This window comes from Bos indicus x Bos taurus, chromosome 11 (assembly GCF_003369695.1).
Source record: "Bos indicus x Bos taurus breed Angus x Brahman F1 hybrid chromosome 11, Bos_hybrid_MaternalHap_v2.0, whole genome shotgun sequence".
Classification (NCBI taxonomy): domain Eukaryota; kingdom Metazoa; phylum Chordata; class Mammalia; order Artiodactyla; family Bovidae; genus Bos; species Bos indicus x Bos taurus.
In genome coordinates this window covers 98069806-98084062 of record NC_040086.1, presented here as the reverse complement: position 1 = coordinate 98084062, position 14257 = coordinate 98069806, and the positions used below count along the sequence as shown (strand labels likewise).

General features: G+C 46.9%; 1 long non-coding RNA gene and 1 other non-coding gene across 2 annotated transcripts; both read left to right on the top strand.

Annotated features, from left to right (window-relative positions):
* Window positions 1-259: 259 nt before the first annotated feature.
* TRNAR-UCU lies at window positions 260-350 on the top strand. The gene is given in 2 exon segments: window positions 260-296; window positions 315-350. It is a non-coding gene; the product is annotated as a tRNA-Arg (tRNA).
* A 4921-nt stretch (window positions 351-5271) lies between these two features.
* LOC113900802 lies at window positions 5272-7719 on the top strand. Its single transcript, XR_003513252.1, has 3 exons — window positions 5272-5312; window positions 5862-5976; window positions 7564-7719. It is a non-coding gene; the product is annotated as an uncharacterized LOC113900802 (long non-coding RNA).
* The last annotated feature ends 6538 nt before the right edge of the window (window positions 7720-14257 follow it).

Here is a 14257-nt window from a genome sequence, read left to right as displayed (position 1 = left end):
GCCGCGCGCCCCCGCCAGGCCGGGAGGAGACAGAAGGGCTCTTCTGGACCCCAACTCCCCCCAACTCGTGGGCGCCCGGACGAGCGGGGGGAAACACGCCCCCCCCCCCCCCCGCAACGCACCACTGGCGGGGATTCCGGGAATCCGCACCCAGACACTGACAAAGAGTTCGGCAAAGGCCCGGCGCCACACCTCGCAGGGCGCTAAAAGGGCGGGTTTTCAGGCAGAGGTAGGCCGGCGCGGGGGAGGGCGAGCAACCGGCTCTGTGGCGCAATGGATAGCGCATTGGACTTCTAGCTGGCCTGGGTGTGGTTATTCAAAGGTTGTGGGTTCGAGTCCCACCAGAGTCGAATTTTGACGGCTCTTTCCTCACTTCCATTAGGATATTTTGTGGCCTCCAGTGCCATAAGAAGGAAGGACTGATGCTGAAGCTGAAAAACTCCAATACTTTGGCCATCTGATGCGAAGAAATGACTCATTTGAAAAGACCCTGATCCTGGGAAAGATTGAAGGCGGGAGGAGAAGGGGATGACAGAGGATGAGATTGTTGGATGGCATCACCAACTCGATGGACATGAGTTTCAGTAAACTCCGAGAGGTAGTGATGGCCAGGGAGGCCTGGCGTGCTGCCGTCCACGGGGTCGCAAAGAGTCGGACACGACTGAGCGATTGAAGTGGACTAAACTGAGTGCCATAAGGTTCAGAAAACCCCCCACGCTTCTGCAGACCTCAGGCTAGCGCCAGTGCTTCTGGGACGGTAATAAACTTGGCGCCCGGAGTGCTGTGTAGGAACCCTTTGCTGTCCTTGCTACCTGAAGCACTCAATATGCCAGCAAATTTGGAAAACTCAGCAGTGCCCACAGAAATGGAAAAGGAGTTTTCATTCCAATCCCAAAGAAAGGTAATGCCAAAGAATGCTCAACTACTGCACAATTGCACCCATCTCACACGCTAGTAAAGTAATGCTCAAAATTCTCCAAGCCAGACTTCAGCAATGTGTACCGTGAACTTCCAGATGTTCAAGCTGGTTTTAGAAAAGGCAGAGGAACCAGAGATCAAATTGCCAACATCCGCTGGATCATGGAAAAAGGAAGAGAGTTCCAGAAAAACATCTATTTCTGCTTTATTGACTATGCCAAAGCCTTTGACTGTGTGGATCACAATAAACTGTGGAACATTCTGAAAGAGATGGGAATACCAGACCACCTGACCTGCCTCTTGAGAAACTTGTATCCAGGTCAGGAAGCAACAGTTAGAACTGGATATGGAACAACAGACTGGTTCCAAATAGGAAAAGGAGTACGTCAAGGCTGTATATTGTCACCCTGCTTATTTAACTTCTATGCAGAGTATATCATGAGAAATGCTGGGCTGGAAGAAGCACAAGCTGGAATCAAGATTGCTGGGAGAAATATCAATAACCTCACATATGCAGATGACACCACCCTTATGACAGAAAGTGAAGAGGAACTCAAAAGCCTCTTGATGAAAATGAAAGAGGAAAGTGAAAAAGTTGTCTTAAAGCTCAACATTCAGAAAATGAAGATCATGGCATCTGGTCCCATCATTTCATGGGAAATAGATGGGGAAACAGTGTCAGACTTTACTTTTTTGGGTTCCAAAATCACTGCAGATGGTGACTGCAGCCATGAAATTAAAAGACGCTTACTCTTTGGAAGAAAAGTTATGACCAACCTAGACAGCATATTCAAAAGCAGAGACATTACTTTGCCAACAAAGGTCCGCCTAGTCAAGGCTATGGTTTTTCCAGTGGTCACGTATGGATGTGACAGTTGGACTGTGAAGAAAGCTGAGCGCCAAAGAATTGATGCTTTTGAACTGTGGTGTTGGAGAAGACTCTTGAGAGTCCCTTGGACTGCAAGGAGATCCAACCAGTCCATTCTGAAGGAGATCAGCCCTGGGATTTCTTTGGAAGGAATGATGCTAAAGCTGAAACTCCAGTACTTTGGCCACCTCATGTGAAGAGTTGACTCATTGGAAAAGACTCTGATGCTGGGAGGGATTGTGGGCAGGAGGAGAAGGGGACGACAGAGGATGAGATGGCTGGATGCCATCACTGACTCGATGGACGTGAGTCTGCATGGACTCCGGGAGTTGGTGATGGACAGGGAGGCCTGGTGTGCTGAGATTCATGGGGTGGCAAAGAGTTGGACACGACTGAGTGACTGAACTGACTGAACTAACTACCTTGAAAGCAACCTGGCATACTTGGTAGTAAGTACAAAGGGCACGGACCTGGAGACCTCTATAAATCTTTGGCCCCTGAAGAGTATGACCACATTTGTCGTGGCACCTGCCCAGCCCTGGGCCCCCTGCCAAGTTCCCTGCCCTGTGTCACTCTGGACCTCTCAAAACTGGGCTCCTTGATAATGAAACATGTTGGGCATCCACAATTGCCACTTGTCGTTAAATAGATCCCTTAATCCAGAGCGAGGTTCCAGAGGAAGGGGACACATGTATACCTATGGCTGATTCATGGTGATGTTTGTCAGAAATCAACACAATACTGTAAAGCAATTATCCTTCAATTAAAAATAACTAAAGTTTTTTTTTTTTTTAACTTAAAAAAGATAGATCCCTCCTTAATCCCTTAATTCAGTCCAAGTCCTTAAAAGTGAGGAGGGACAATTTTCAGAGCCTGTTTATAGAAACTAGAAATGAAATTTGGAAATGCAGTACTTGGATGCAATCTCAAAAATAACAGAATGATCTCTGTTCGTTTCTAAGGCAAACCATTCAATATCACAGTAATCCAAGTCTATGCCCCAATCAGTAAAGCTGAAGAAGCTGAAGTTGAACGGTTCTATGAAGACCTACAAGACCTTTTAGAACTAACACCCAAAAAAGATGTCCTTTTCATTATAAGGGACTGGAATGCAAAAGTAGGAAGTCAAGAAACACTTGGAGTAACAGGCAAATTTGGCCTTGGAATATGGAATGAAGCAGGGCAAAGACTAATAGAGTTTTGCCAAGAAAATGCACTGGTCATAACAAACAGCCTCTTCCAACAACACAAGAGAAGACTCTACACATGGACATCACCAGATGGTCAACACCGACATCAGATTGATTATATTCTTTGCAGCCAAAGATGGAGAAGCTCTTATACAGTCAGCAAAAATAAGACCAGGAGCTGACTGTGGCTCAGATCATGAACTCCTTATTGCCAAATTCAGGCTTAAATTGAAGAAAGTAGGGAAAACCACTAGACCATTCAGGTATGACCTAAATCAAATCCCTTATGATTATACAGTGGAAGTGAGAAATAGATTTAAGGGCCTAGATCTGATAGATAGAGTGCCTGATGAACTATGGACAGAGGTTGGTGACATTGTACAGGAGACAGGGATCAAGACCATCCCCATGGAAAAGAAATGCAAAAATACAAAATGGCTGTCTGGGGAGGCCTGACAAATAGCTGTGAAAATAAAAGTGAAAAGCAAAGGAGAAAAGGAAAGATATAAGCATCTGAATGCAGAGTTCCAAAGAATAGCAAGGAGAGATAAGACAGCCTTCTTCAGCGATCAATGCAAAGAAATAGAGGAAAACAACAGAATGGGAAAGACTAGAGATCTCTTCAAGAAAATTAGAGATACCAAGGGAACATTTCATGCAAAGTTGGGCTCGATAAAGGACAGAAATGGTATGGACCTAACAGAAGCAGAAGATATTAAGAAGAGGTGGCAAGAATACACAGAAGAACTGTACAAAAAAGATCTTCACGACCCAGGTAATCACGATGGTGTGATCACTGACCTAGAGCCAGACATCCTGGAATGTGAAGTCAAGTGGGCCTTAGAAAGCATCACTATGAACAAAGCTAGTGGAGGTGATGGAATTCCAGTTGAGCTATTCCAAATCCTGAAAGATGATGCTGTGAAAGTGCTGCACTCAATATACCAGCAAATTTGGAAAACTCAGCAGTGGCCACAGGACTGGAAAAGGTGAGTTTTCATTCCAATCCCAAAGAAAGGCAATGCCAAAGAATGCTCAAACTACCGCACAATTGCACTCATCTCACACGCTAGTAAAGTAATGCTCAAAATTCTACAAGCCAGCCTTCAGCAATATGTGAACTGTGAACTTCCTGATGTTCAAGCTGGTTTTAGAAAAGCCAGAGGAACCAGAGATCAAATTGCCAACATCCGCTGGATCATGGAAAAAGCAAGTGAGTTCCAGAAAAACATCTATTTCTGCTTTATTGACTATGCCAAAGCCTTTGACTGTGTGGATCACAATAAACTGTGGAAAATTCTGAAAGAGATGGGAATACCAGACCACCTGATCTGCCTCTTGAAAAATTTGTATGCAGGTCAGGAAGCAACAATTAGAACTGGACATGGAACAACAGACTGGTTCCAAATAGGAAAAGGAGTATGTCAAGGCTGTATATTGTCACCCTGCTTATTTAACTTCTATGCAGAGTACATCATGAGAAACGCTGGACTGGAAGAAACACAAGCTGGAATCAAGATTGCTGGGAAAAATATCAATAACCTCAGATATGCAGATGACACCACCCTTATGGCAGAAAGTGAAGAGGAACTCAAAAGCCTCTTGATGAAAATGAAAGAGGAAAGTGAAGAAGTTGTCTTAAAGCTCAACATTCAGAAAAAGAAGATCATGGCATCTGGTCCCATCACTTCATGGGAAATAGATGGGGAAATAGTGGAAATAGTGTCAGACTTTATTTTTTGGGGCTCCAAAATCACTGCAGATGGTGACTGCAGCCATGAAATTAAAAGACGCTTACTCCTTGGAAGAAAAGTTATGACCAACCTAGATAGCATATTAAAAAGCAGAGACATTACTTTGCCAACAAAGGTCCGCCTAGTCAAGGCTATGGTTTTTCCTGTGGTCATGTATGGATGTGAGAGTTGGACTGTGAAGAAGGCTAAGTGCTGAAGAATTGATGCTTTTGAACTGTGGTGTTGGAGAAGACTCTTGAAAGTCCCTTGGACTGCAAGGAGATCCAACCAGTCCATTCTGAAGGAGATCAGCCCTGGAATTTCTTTGGAAGGAATGATGCTAAAGCTGAAACTCCAGTACTTTGGCCACCTCATGCGAAGAGTTGACTCACTGGAAAAGACTCTGATGCTGGGAGGGATTGTAGGCAGGAGGAGAAGGGGACGACAGAGGATGAGATGCTGGATGGCATCACTGACGCGATGGACGTGAGTCTGCGTGGACTCCGGGAGTTGGTGATGGACAGGGAGGCCTGGCGTGCTGCGATTCATGGGGTCGCAAAGAGTTGGACACGACTGAGCGACTGAACTGAACTGAACTTCCTGGTAGGTTAGTGGCTAAGACTCCAAGCGCCTGATGTAGAGGGCCTGAGTTCGATTACTTGTCAGGGAACTAAAACCTGCATGCTAAAAGATCTTGCATGTTGCAAGGAATATCCTGCATGCTGTAACTGAGACCCAGCATAGCCAAGGTTTTTTTTTTTTTTTTTTTATGAAATTTTGGTCTGATAAGTACTTGGATCTATTTCTTTCAGAGTATAGGGTGCATCCTTTTGGGGGACCAAGGTATATAAAAGCACCACTCCCCCCTTGCGTATGACATTCGGGAGGCAGTGTGGTGCAGTGGTTATGGCCCTAGGCTTTGGCATCCAGCAGACCCGGGTCAGCTTCTCAGTTGAACGTTCAAAGTTTCCTTTTCTTATATGTAAAAATCAAGACATGCTAATAGTGTTCACTGCAGAGGGTTGGTTTGGAGCATCATGGGGGGCATCTGAATTAGCAGTTGACATTTTTATTATTGTAACTTACAGGCTTGTTGACCACAAAGCACATACAAAACCTATACCTGAAGATTACCTCTAATTGTATCCACAGGTCTTAGTGAATAACAGAAGCTCAAATAAATGCTTCTTGAATGAATGACACAGAGACTGAATTGGAGGCCCTGGCCCAGGGGCACTAGTGGTAAAGAACCAGCCTCCCAGCGCAGGTAGGCATGAGACAAGGCTGTCCCTCACCATGTGCTCACTGCACTTCAGTCAACACCCACCACACACACGTTACTGTGATGTAGCTTCTTTGCTTTCTGGTCAGACACACCTGAGTTGCCCTCCGGACCAGCTATTCCGCACGTGGTGAGGGACAACCTATTCAGAGAAGAAATAATCTCCACGTACCCACCTCGGTGTGTCCAGCTAGGCTATAAGCCACTTTAGGGCAGACTGTCTTGTTCCTCTAGGTCCCCTGGCATCACCCCGCTCAGGCCAGGTACGGCTCTGGCTTCACCAATGTGTCCAGGGTGGAGGAGAGCAGGGGTGTTGGTCACCACCACCACCTCTTCCTCCAAATTCTCACTCGCCCACTTTGCATAGGACCTCAGGGGTTGATGTGGCAGTGATCATGTTTACACCTGTGGATCTGGGTGTGGATAAGGTTGTGGATAAGTCGCCTCTCACCCTGGAGCCTCCCGTGTGTCCTTGTCAGTAGGATGGCACTAGAGTCCTCACGGTCTCTACCTATTTCCTGCCTTGGGCTGAGTGTGAATCCTGTGAGATGATGCATGCCAAACTCTCAGAACAGGCCTGGCATGTCCAAGGCCCTCAGCTGCCACCGCTGCTCAATTCCATGAGGCTGGGGTGTGGCTGTCTCAGTGACTAGGGAGCCCTGGTGTTAGGGGAGTGTAATTTCCTCGGTTCTGTCTTGTCACAACAAAAACTTGAAGCGACAGACGTTAAAGCCCTCGGCGCGTCACAGCTCTCGGACAGTGTTACAGCGCAGTTTTATTTAGAAAATGAAAATATATCCTTGAGGCATGAGGGCATGCTGACCCAAAAGACCCAAAGAGAAGAGAGAGAGAGCGTGTGCTGGAGAGAGACCCTCGGCCCTTTGGCTCCTCTTTTTATATGTTTTTTCCTCTCCCTGGTCCTGCCCTATGTAAATTGGCGAGCCAGAAGTGCTGTTTATTCTACTTGAGGTCCTCACCCTGGTCCTCAGACCTTCCTTAGTTCAATTTTCGCGGGCTCTTCCCTTTCTTGTCTTTTAGCCACCGCCATTCTGGACTCCTTTTTCCTAGTCTAACTACCTAATGCTGGCATTTGGCAAACACTTAGAAGGCCTTGATGACATGATTGAAGACTAGTGGGATTGTACACCAGGCTACATGAGGAGAAGAGGGCCACGTAGTGGGAGAAGTAACTGGAAAAACCCTGGTGTGCTAGGCTGAGGTGGTTATACTGGGGCAGTGAAGAGCCACTCATGGTTTTTATTTTTTTAATATTTATTTATCTATTTAGACTGTGCCAGGACTTAGTGGCGACACACAGGATCTTTAGTTGTGGCATGTGGGATCTCGTTCCCTGACTGGGAATCGAATCCAGGTCCCCTGCATTTGGAGCACAGAGTCTTAACCAATGGACCACCAGGGAAGTTCTGGGGGGTTCTTAAGAAGGGCAAGCTGGATGCTGTGGTTTGAAAGACCTGCTGAACTGAGGCTGATCTCACAGCGGGCTCCTTTTCACTGACATGGCCCCCCATCTGCTCTGCGCTGGGGAACTAACATCAGCACTTAAATCTCCAGACTTAACAGAGATGGACATCAGAACTCATGTGAAGGAATTAAACCTCCCCTGGGGGCTGGAGTCCGAGGTCAGGAGCGGTGCCGAGAGGAGCAACCCCATGTCGAAGGAGCAGCGGGTGCACGGGCGCAGGAGGGCCAAGAGGAGCTATTCCATGTTGAAGGTCAGGAGGGGTGGCCGTGAGGAGATACCCCTCGTCCAAGCTAAGGAGCAGCGGCTGCACATTGCTGGAGCAGCCGTGAAGAGATACCCCACGTCCAAGGTAAGAGAAACCCAGGTAAGATGGTAGGTGTTGCGAGAGGGCATCAGAGGGCAGACACACTGAAACCATAATCACAGAAAACTAGTTAATCTGATCACATGGACCACAGCCTTGTCTAACTCAATGAAACTAAGCCATGCCCTGTGGGGCCACCCAAGACGGGCGGGTCATGGTGGAGAGGTCTGACAGAATGTCGTCCACTGGAGAAGGGAATGGCAAACCACTTCAGTATTCTTGCCTTGAGAACCCCATGAAGAGTATGAAAAGGCAAAATGATAGGACACTGGGAGAGGAACTCCTCGGGTCAGTAGGTGCCCAATATACTACAGATCAGTGGAGAAATAACTCCAGAAAGAATGAAGGGATGGAGCCAAAGCAAAAACAATACTGGCTTGTGGATGTGACTGGTGATAGAAGCAAGGTCCGATGCTGTGAAGAGCAATATTGCATAGGAACCTGGAATGTCAGGTCCGTGAATCAAGGCAAATTGGAAGTGGTCAAACAGGAGATGGCAAGAGTGAATGTCGACATTCTAGGAATCAGCAAACTAAAATGGACTAGAATGGGTGAATTTAACTCAGATGACCATTATATTTACGACTGTGGGCAGGAATCCCTTAGAAGAAATGGAGTAGCCATCATGGTCAACAGAAGAGTCTGAAATGCAGTTCAGTTCAGTTCAGTCACTCAGTCGTGTCTGACTCTTTGTGACCCCATGAATCGCAGCACGCCAGGCCTCCCTGTCCATCACCAACTCCCGGATTTCACTCAAACTCATGTCCAACGAGTCGGTGATGCCATCCAGCCATCTCATCCTCTGTCGTCCCCTTCTCCTCCTGCCCCCAATCCCTCCCAGCATCAGAGTCTTTTCCAATGAGTCAACTCTTCACATGAGGTGGCCAAAGAACTGGAGTTTCAGCTTTAGCATCATTCCTTCCAAAGAACACCCAGGGCTGATCTCCTTTAGAATGAACTGGTTGGATCTCCTTTCAGTCCAAGGGACTCTCAAGAGTCTTCTCCAACACCACAGTTCAAAAGCATCAATTCTTTGGCACTCAGCTTTCTTCACAGTCCAACTCTCACATCCATACATGACTACTGGAAAAACCATAGCCTTGACTAGACAGACCTTTGCTGGCAAAGTAATGTCTCTGCTTTTGAATATGCTGTGTAGGTTGGTCATAACTTTTCTTCCAAGGAGTAAGCGTCTTTTAATTTCATGGCTGCAGTCACCATCTGCAGTGATTTTGGAGCCCCAAAATATAAAGTGTGACACTGTTTCCACTGTTTCTCCATCTATTTCCTATGAAGTAATGGGACCAGATGCCATGATCTTAGTTTTCTGAATGTTGAGCGTTAAGCCAACTTTTTCACTCTCCTCTTTCACTTGGATGCAATCTCAAAAACGACAGAATGATCTCTGTTTGTTTCCAAGGCAAACCATTCAATATCACGGTAATCCAAGCTTATGCCCCAACCAGTAATGCTGAAGAAGCTGAAGTTGAATGGTTCTATGAAGACCTACAGGACCTTTTAGAACTAACACCCCCAAAAGATGTCCTTTTCATTATAGGGGACTGGTAGGCAAAAGTAGGAAGTCAAGAAACACCTGGGGTAACAGGCAAATTTGGCCTTGGAATACGGAATGAAGCAGGGCAAAGGGTAATAGATTTTTACCAAGAAAACGCACTGGTCATAGCAAACACCCTCTTCCAACAACACAAGAGAAGACTCTACACATGGATATCACCAGATGGTCAACACTGAAATCAGATTGATTATATTCTTTGCAGCCAAAGATGGAGAAGCTCTATACAGTCAGCAAAAACAAGACCGGAAGCTGATTGTGGCTCAAATCACGAACTCCTTATTGCCAAATTCAGACTTAAATTGTAGAAACAAATTTGGAAAACTCAGCAGTGGCCACAGGACTGGAAAAGGTGAGTTTTCATTCCAATCCCAAAGAAAGGCAATGCCAAAGAATGCTCAAACTACCGCACAATTGCACTGATCTCACACGCTAGTAAAGTAATGCTCAAAATTCTCCAAGCCACGCTTCAGCAATACGTGAACCGTGAACTTCCTGATGTTCAAGCTGGTTTTAGAAAAGCCAGAGGAACCAGAGATCAAATTGCCAACATCCGCTGGATCATGGAAAAAGCAAGTGAGTTCCAGAAAAACATCTATTTCTGCTTTATTGACTATGCCAAAGCCTTTGACTGTGTGGATCACAATCAACTGTGGAAAATTCTGAAAGAGATGGGAATACCAGACCACCTGATTTGCCTCTTGAGAAATTTGTATGCAGGTCCAGAAGCAACAGTTAGAAATGGACATGGAACAACAGACTGGTTCCAAATAGGAAAAGGAGTATGTCAAGGCTGCATATTGTCACCCTGCTTATTTAACTTATATGCAGAGTATATCATGAGAAACGCTGAGCTGGAAGAAGCACAAGCTGGAATCAAGATTGCTGGGAGAAATATCAATAACCTCAGATATGCAGATGACACCACCCTTATGGCAGAAAGTGAAGAGGAACTAAAAAGCCTCTTGATGAAAATGAAAGTGGAGAGTGAAAAAGTTGTCTTAAAGCTCAACATTCAGAAAATGAAGATCATGGCATCTGGTCCCATCACTTCATGGGAAATAGATGGGGAAACAGTGGAAACAGTGTCAGACTTTATTTTTTGGGGCTCCAAAATCACTGCAGATGGTGACTGCAGCCATGAAATTAAAAGACGCTTACTCCTTGGAAGAAAAGTTATGACCAACCTACATAGCATATTCAAAAGCAGAGACATTACTTTGCCAACAAAGGTCCGTCTAGTCAAGGCTATGGTTTTTCCTGTGGTCATGTATGGATGTGAGAGTTGGACTGTGAAGAAGGCTGAGCGCCAAAGAATTGATGCTTTTGAACTGTGGTGTTGGAGAAGACCCTTCAGAGTCCCTTGGACTGCAAGGAGATCCAACCAGTCCATTCTGAAGGAGATCAGCCCTGGGTGTTCTTTGGAAGGAATGATGCTAAAGCTGAAACTCCAATACTTTGGCCACCTCATCGGAAGAGTTCACTCGTTGGAAAAGACTCTGATGCTCAAGTGATTGGGGGCAGGAGGAGAAGGGGACAACAGAGGATGAGGTGGCTGCATGGTATCACCGACTTGATGGACATGAGTTTCAGTGAACTCTGGGAGTTGGTGATGGCCATGGAGGCCTGGAGTGCTACGATTCATGGGGTCACAAAGAGTCGGACATGACTCAGCGACTGAACTGAACTGAACTGGGGACTGGAGTAGTTTGGCATCTGCACAGCAGAGGTGCTTACCCCATAGATGTTCAGCTGTATTGGCATTAGGACCTTGTAGCTGTGTTAAGTCCTTCTACTCGGAGTGTGTGCAAAATACCTGTGGCTGGACTGTGGACACAGTGACTTTAGAGGAGGCATCGAAGAGCCTTCATGGGAAATAACAGCTTCCACATGCTAAATTCTTACTCTATGCTAAAGCATTACCCTTGCACGATGGTCCTGTTGTGGGATAAGTCTGTATTCTCCCCATTTTACAGATGAGATAAACAGAGGCTCGAAGGGTGATGTGATTACTACAAGGGTGCAGGGCTGGTTGGTGACAGGGCCAGATCTGTCTTAAGAGCCTGTGCCCCCCAAACACAGATGGAGGGAAAGGGAGCTTCCCCCTTGGCTATTGGGAGAGGACGCAGGGCCTGCGCATCCCAGGACAGGCTCCATCACACCCCAGCTGTGTGACCCTAGTGCTCAGTCGCGTCCAGCTCTGTAGCCTGCCAGGCTCCTATGTCCATGGGATTTTCCAGGCAAGAATAGTGGAGTGGGTTGCCATTTCTTCCTCTAGGAGATCTTCCCAAGCCAGGGAGCAAACCTGGGTTTCTTAAGTCTCCTGCATTGGCAAGTGGATTCTTTACCACTGAGCCACCTGGGAAGCTTCAAATTTGAGAACAGTAAAACGTATACTTCTGCTTCATTTACTAACAAGGCTGTATATTGTCCTCCTGTTTATTTAACTTATATGCAGAGTACATCATTCAAAATGCTGGGCTGGATGAATCAGAAGCTGGAATCAAGATTGCTGGAAGAAATACAAACAACCTCAGATATGCAGATAACACCATCCTTATGGCAGAAAACGAAGAGGAACTAGAGCCTGTTGATGAGGGTCAAAGAGAAGAGTGAAAAAAGCTGGCTTAAAACTCAACATTCAAAAAACTAGGATCATGGCATCTGGTCCCATCACTTCTTAGCAAACAGTTGGGGGAAAAGTGGAAGCAATGAGATGTTATTTTCTGGGACTCACAAACCACTGTGGACAGTGACTAGAGCCATGAAATTAAAAGACACTTGCTCCTTGGAAGGAAAGGTTTGTCTGTGACAAACCTAGACAGCATATTAAAAAGCAAAGATATCACTCTGCCAACAGAAGTCCTTATAGTCAAAACTATGGTTTTTCCAGTAGTCATGTATGGATGTGAGAGTTGGACCATAAAGAAGGCTGAGCGCCGAAGAGCGGATGCTTTTGAATTATGGTGCTGGCAAAGACTGTTGAGAGTCCCTTGGACAGAAAGGAGATCAAACCGGTCAATCCTAAGGGAAATCAACCCTGAATATTCATTGGAAGGACTGGTGCTAAAGCTGAAGCTCCAATACTTTGGCCACCTGATGCAAAGAGCCAACTCATTAGAAAAAGACCCTGATGCTGGGAAAGACTAATGGCAAAAGGAGAAGGGGGAAGTGGAGGATGAAACAGTTAGATAGCATCACTGACTCAATAGACAGGAATTTGAGCAAACTCCTGGCTACAGTGAAGGACAGGGAAGCCTGGTGTGCTGCAGTCCATGGGGTCCCAAAGTGCTGGACACAACTTAGCAACTGAACAAGAGGTAAAATCCCATTGGCAAGTTATATCATTTCAAAAGCTTTACACACTCAAAATTTTGATAGTTACTGCCAAACTGCTGCTCAAAAAGATAACACTGATTATACTTCTAAGAAATTTCCATTATTTTACATTTTAGGCAACTGAGAACATTTTTCACATTGGTTACTAATAAAAACATACAAATGAACCTCTTAGAAAATCTTCAAATCTCTCAGAAAAATAAAACACTCATAATCATGGAAAGTCTGTTGTGTGTGACCTTAGGGTACTCCCCAGACCTGAGACCCTCACTGCAAAATGCGGTTGTTGTGGGGACTGAATGAGATCTTGCCGGCAGGGTGCTCAGCACCATTACTCCAACCATGAAGCAGCAAGCCCCAACTGCCAGGCAGGCAGTGGTTCCCAACAGTGAAGAGAAAGGTCACTGCTCTCTGGGAGCACCCAGCTCTAACAAACGAGGTCATCCCCGGGTGTGGTGAGCACCATAAAGAAAATCCTTGATGAGAGGGCATGAGGGCGAAGAGACGGTTTCAGACAGGGTGGTCTGGGAAGCCCCCTTGGAGGTGACGTTTGAGTACTGGTGTGAATGACAAGGAGCTGACCACGTTACGACCTAGGACGTGGTGTTCTCAAAGGTAGGAAGACCACCACCGTGGTTTATTTGGACGAAGGAGGGAAGATTCCGGGTCTCCAGGGCTGCGGGAAGAGCTTAGGATGTTGCAGCTATTCCACTGTCATTTTCTTCCCACCGTGAGCTGGAGACCAGGCCCCCTCGCCAGCTCACCCTGGTGCCTGGGGGCCCAATCTCTTGAGGGTCGTGAAGGCCCGGGGTCACCAGGCACCAAGTGGCCGGAGCAGGTGAGCTCGCTAGCTGGGCAGAGACCATCTGAGGGTCTGCCCTTCCCCCACAACCATCAACTTTTCCAGACCTCAGGGTGGAGGTGCTCGGGGCCCGGGGAAGCAGCTGGCAGGTCTGGAAAGGTGGCCTGTACTGCGAAGATGGATGAGGTACAGGGAGCTCGCCCCGACCTGCTCCTCTGTGGATATTCAAAGCGCTCAGGACAAGGCTTCCCTCTTGAAAAGGCCATGGTTTCAATGTAGGCCTCCAGCCTCCCAAACCCTCCCTCCACCTCTGGGAGCGCTGGACTGGGTACATGATGGGTGTGAGGAAGGCTGAGGCACTGGGGTGGCTGTGCCAGCCAGGTCTCCGGACAGTCCCTGACTCCAGCCCTATCTCCACTCCTACTGCCTCGAAATACAGGTGATGGTACCGCCTCTGTCCTTGCGTTGCTGGAGGTGTCGATGTGGTAACGCACTGAGGTACGGCCGTAAACCGCAGTCCTTCTTATCCACAGGGAGGCTGCGGCACGGAACCAGCCAGGCTGTGTGGCCTGTGTTCTGCTTTCTCCGGACACCTCCTTGCTTACATCTGGGCCTGCCATCGCCCTACCCACACAATGAGGAGCTGGCCTCCAAAACTTCTAAAGACTCTGGGAGTCCTTCTGGCTGTAAATCCCAAGACAGGGC